This window comes from Malaclemys terrapin, chromosome 1 (assembly GCF_027887155.1).
Source record: "Malaclemys terrapin pileata isolate rMalTer1 chromosome 1, rMalTer1.hap1, whole genome shotgun sequence".
NCBI lineage: Eukaryota > Metazoa > Chordata > Testudines > Emydidae > Malaclemys > Malaclemys terrapin.
The window spans coordinates 11,844,250-11,850,249 of NC_071505.1; positions in this window are offsets into that span (position 1 = coordinate 11,844,250).

Sequence of the window (6,000 nt, forward strand, 5' to 3'; positions counted from 1 at the left end):
GCCTTTCCGGCTCTCCTTTCTCTGGGTTTGCCAGCCCAAACTCCCTCTTCCCAGGTAGTAACTGTAAACTACACTCTGTAGTCCCCAAAACACCTCCGTTTTCCCGGGGAGTGACTGCAGACTCCTTCCCTGCAGCTCCTAGCTGCTCTCAGCTTCTGGGTTTTGTACAGTTCCCTCCTGTTCCCATCCAGCTGAGCCTCATCTAATTAATCCCTGCTCCTTGGCTCTTCCTCCAGGTGCAGCCTGGACAGATAATTGGCCTGCTTGGCCACCTTAACCCCTTCAGGCCTTGTGTGGGGTGGACACCCCGGGACAGAGCATAACACTTCCTTTTCCCCACTCTGTGTTTTGTCTATTAAGATTGTAAACACCTCAGGGTTGGGAACTGGCTCTTACCATGTGTTTGTACAGTGCCTAGCGCCTGATCTCTAATTTGCGATGGATGCCCAAAGCCTCCTGTGGGTACAATATTCGGTTAGATATGCCCATGCCTCCTGGCCCCCGCTTTGTGTGACTGTTAGGAACTCGCCTCGCTTTAGAACTCTGTGTCTGAACCGGCTCATCATTGTTAGTTCCATTTTCACTGCTGATGGTAGTGGAATCCTGTGTCTTTTCAGATTATACCTGGACATCTTCCACCAGGTTTCCTCAGGATTTGTATCCATCAGTCCTGCTGCTTCAGATCTGTTTATTCAGATACTTTGTGTGGAATAAGGCAGGTAGAACTGAGCTCCACACTGAGCTCTTATTTTAGTTGGTGATGCTTTTATCTTCCACTGCTGTTTTTTGTTTTGTTTTTTTGTTGTTGTTTTGTTTTGGGGGTTTTTTTAGGCATGTCTGAAAAGCCACTTGTTGCCTTCAGTTGCTTCTGTGAGGTCTGTCAAAATATATCCCTCACAGATGAGCATGATCGCTGCCTTTTGTGGCTCTGTTGGCTGTGTAATCTCCGAAATAGCACTCTCAGTTGCTAGGTACTTAAGTGAGAGCATTGTAAAAACAGACAGTGCTTCCCTGAAGCTTCTACTAAGCCCAATGCCAAGTCAACCCAGAAGATCTCAATGGACAAGTCTTTGCTTCAGCATCCAGCAACCCAGCTGGGCATTGACTATCACAGAACTCCCTGCTCCACTTCAGGCCAACTCCTGCTACGTTTGAATTGCCGCATTTCAAGGCTTCAATACGCTTACGTCACTGGCACCCGTCTTTGTGGATGCTGTTGTCTCAAAATCAGCTTTCCTTTTTTCCAGGATGACCATGGGCCGACTATAAAGAATTTGCCAGGTCCACCATGTTTCAGTCATTGGTCACTGCATGTTGGGCTTACTGGCCTCCTTATTGTTTGGTATCCATAACACTCCTTAGGAGACAACATTTGGGGAGCCCAGTCACAGTCCATTCAGATGCATCAGTCCATCTGCTGATGGACTCCCCTGGAGAAGCTCTCGCTCAGTGAACAATTTACAATGTAGATACTAATTTCTAGTTACCATAGCCACATCCTGCCTAGGATGGAGAAGCCCTAGGATGGCATTGAACCAGCCCTTCCACCCAGGCAATAATTGTGGTCTCTGCTGTCCATTTCTCCTTCTCAGTTACTTTCTTCCCCGCTGCTTGGTTTGCAGGGAAACACCCTCCTCAAATCAATTCACAAAGCCATGGCTGTCCTTTCAATTGCTTCTGATGACTCAAGTGTGCCATGATGCCCATGGTAAACTACCCAATGATAGTGACTATGCACAAGGCCGGTTATGGATCCATCAAAATCTCTTGTTAGTTTGGTGGGGGGGGGGCGTTGTGCATCTGTTTCTATACCTTCTCCTTGAGTCTTGTCCTTATTTTATACTGAAAGCTCTTTGGAGCATGTGCTATTTTTTTATATATTTAAGTGCAAAATGGCGTTCAGCCTGAACAATGATCCTGTGTCCAGCCCAATGTTTGCAGAGTGCTCAGCACAATGGGGCCCTGATTTGGGGCCTATAGGCACTGCTGCAATAGAAAACATTGATGTAGGCAGAGCACTTGTTTTCGTGAAAGAACCTAAAACATCACAAATGCTCTGGAGATGAAGGCAGGCCTGAAGATGCGATATGCATTCAGGGGCTGTGTATCCCAAATGGTGGCTCCAATTCAGATGAACCTCAGATCATTGTTATTCAACAACAAGCAGTGGGGTGCTGGTATTGCTCTCAGTTCAAGCAGTGGTCGGCAAGGATTTTCCTGGTCACTATTCACTTAGCAAGGAAAGGGTGAGAATGATCCCAGAAGATGAGCCAACTGCTAAAAGACCCTGTGGATTGGAGATTGCTGAAGCAAATAATTGCCAAGGGGCGTTCCCCTTCACCTGTCTTAGTCTAAGTTGCACATATAGGACCTGATTCTCTTCAGAAGGGCTCAGTACCCACAACTCCAGCTCAAGTGGATGGGAGCTGCATCTCTGAAAATGCCCAGCACCTCTGAAAATTTGGCTTTTAATTCATCAGAGTTAATATAGGTTCTATTTTATTTTTTTGGTGCCCGTGTTCAAGGGCAGGGCAGGTTCTACTTAACACAGTGGTCAGGTTCATGAGGGGCCTTTTGTGTTTCAAATCCCCCTTTCAAGTCCAGAAGCTCCTTGTGATTTAGATAGGGTGACCAGACAGCAAGTGTGAAAAATCGGGACAGGGGGTGGGGTGTAATAGGAGCCTATATAAGAAAAAGACCCAAAAATCGGGACTGTCCCTATAAAATCGGGACATCTAGTCACCCTAGTTATAGAGTATCATTGTGGTCTACCTAAGCTACTGAACCTCTTTCAGAGCCATTTGATTCCTGCCAGCTCAAGTTTCTTGCATGGAAAGTTTTTCTTTCCAGTGGCTGTGGCTTCTGTTTGTAGAGCAAGGGAACCTCAGGGTCTAGTGACTGATCCATCCTACACTAAATTTTGCAAGGATAAAATGGCACTACGGACTCAGACAAGATTCCTTCCCAAGGTGGTGACAGAGCTCCACCTTAATGACTTCATCATCCTGCCAAATTTTTCCCACGCCCGAATGCCCATCATTGCAAGACCTTGGTTTGCAAGTTTGAGGCTACCAAAAGTCCCCAGGCTTTTATCTGCAACTGGCTGCAGATCTTGAAGTCCATCCAACTTTTCATTTCACTTGACGTTGGTCCAACAGGTCTGTCTTTACCAGAGCCATGGTTAAATGGCTGGCTGATTGCATTATTTCTCTTTGCGCTCTTTGGATTGCCTATGTTGGTTGTGAAGTTACACACTTTACAGAATGTTGTTGCTTGGAATTCTGGCATGAATCCAGATTTGGCTTCATATGTTGCACAAGCGGTTTGAGTTGTGTGCTCGTAACTTTTCCCCCCCTAGCTATTTTAATTTTCTGGGATGACTGTACAATTTAGCTGTTTATGTCTGCTATGACGTGTCCTTATCATTATCAAAACTTTATTTCTTTACTGCTGCTGCTGCTGTGAGAGATTGCCAGTAGCACACGTTTACTAGTCTGAGACCTGCAGGTTTCCTTTGTGTGAAACACAACTGACTACAATTAGTCATCTTCTGGAGAGACACCTTTGGAGCTTTTCGGTGTCCTGGAGTGGGCTCTATTGTGAATCATACCTTTCTGAAGAAAAGAACATTACTTAACTGGGTGTTGAATGTAGTATGATAGCAGATATCTCCACAGAACTGGGGCTCCATTGAGTAATTCTTTATGATTGCTACCAACTCATTGCAACAAATTAACTGATGGTTAGCAGCAGTGAGAGCTGCTATATCCTCAGCCAGGCAAGGATCTGTTCCCACCCCTTCTGTTAGTTTAATGGCTTCAGAACTCTAAAGCTATAATAGTTCACATCAGTCCCACCTGTAGAGAGCATGGGAATCCAGTAGAATTGCTTGCTTAGTATGACCAAGGACTAATTTGTTTAATACGTGTATTACAAATGGAGAAAATGAGGCAGAAGTTCTAATGTGATTTGTCCCAGGTAGCAAAGTCGAGACTACAATTCAGAGCTTCTGACTTCCAGACTGGCCTCTAAACTAACCAGATTATTCTAGTCCTGGAAAAGCTTTAGGTAAAAATAGTGGCCTTGCGTTTGCAGTTCAACCATATCCCAAACCAGAGTAAATCTCGGACATGTTAACCATCCAAAAACTGGATTCTGCTTTTTTGGCCCTTCATATCCGTATTTGCAGCTGTTTTAATTGTGATGTCGGTTGCTGATTTGAGCTATATGTTCCTGCTTGGTAAATCTGGTGTTACCTTTGTAGGCATCTTATTATTAACTGAACATCAAGGATTCCTTCTCGCATATATAGTGTGTTGAGCCTAAATGTGCGGTCTCAGCTTTATCAGTGCAGCCCTCAGGAATCCCTTCAAAGATCCATCCAAAGCTCTGTGACACAGTGAGATGTCATCACTAGAACTTCCCCAGATGGCCAGATTGTATTCAGGATTTGCCAACATACAGAGATGTACTTTAAGATGTGAGTCAGGTTAGTTTAAGTTGACTGGAACAGATTTAAAATAAACCACTCACATCAAAATAAGGGTCCACCCAGGAGGTTGCGTCAGATTAACTAAAACCATTGCAAGTTTGTGGGTGGGCAAAGCCTCAATCTAATGATTTCCCATGGAGGTGCAGGCTCCCTGATGAGCTGCTACCAACCTCTTCTGGAAGTGATGCCATTCTATAGCCATACAATTAAGTAGCATTTCAGTGTTTGTGATCTCAGATCATATTCAACTTGATTTTTAAAAGTACATTTGATTTTCCCTCCATTTTTTTCCCAGCGGGACACCAGTAAAGGTGGTTTGGCTGCATTTCCACTTTTCATATCCATATCTACCATGTTCGGATTTCTTTTAAAAGTCTCACCTTAACTCTGAATTTTCTCAGGTTTATAACACGTTCATGGGAAAATTGCAACATTCTTGATTTTTTTTACCCGTAAATTACTTATATTTACACTCAACCTGAACTCCAGTTTAATGTATTCCCAGACCAAAAATATGTTAAATTAATATAATTATATTTAATAGCTTTTGGAAGTAAAGGTATCGTTTTAATTTGAGTTCTGGCCACCATTATTATAGACAGACGCACAAATGGCTGTTTTCAGTTTGTCTGTTTAATCTCTGTCCAGAGATGAGTTTTTCAGCGGCATCAAAAATTCCTTTAATAGTTTTTGTGTCATATGCCTTGAACAAAATTTCCCTGCAGTCAGAATCATTGTGCTTGTATGAACAGTAGCTGAATTGATTGCGACACGTGATTTGTTTTGTAGCTCTCAATGAGAGCTAATGAACAAGCCCATTAGAACACGACCAATTCACTTGTTTTGATGTCTGTTCAAAGTTTTCTCATGCAGGCCTGGTGGTTAGAGTTACATTGACATTTCACTATCAGCCTTGGCCTGAGTCTCGCTTTGTGGCTGATTGTTCAGTAGCAAAATGGCCAGGTTCTGGAGCACTGAAGGTCACCAACAAGCAGAGACTGCCATGACAGCAAACCTTCCGCCGAATTTTAGAGTGATAAGACCATCATCCTGTTTGGGCGGCTGCTGCTTCCTGCTCCCTCTCCCACAAAGGTCCCATGCTCTAGCAAGACTTATTTTCAAAAATAAGGTAACACCATCACCATCATGCCTGAGAATATCTGAGCAGTCTCCCCGTCTTCTCCAGAGTTGACCATGGCCAACCAACATGTTTTAAAAGTGTTAACCCTGTTAGGTGCTAATGGATTATCTGGTGTTATAGTGGATCACAAATTGAATATGAGTCACCAATGTAATGCAGCTGTGAAAAAGGCTAATATAATTCTGGAGTGCATTAACAGGAATGTTGTATGTAAGACACGGGAGGTAACTGTCCCAGTTGACTTGGCCTCAGTTGGCGTATCGTGTCCAGTTCTTGGTGCCCCACTTTAAGAAGCACATGGACAAACTGGAGAGAGTCCAGAGGAGAGCAACAAAAATGATAAAAGATTAAAAAACCTGACCTATGA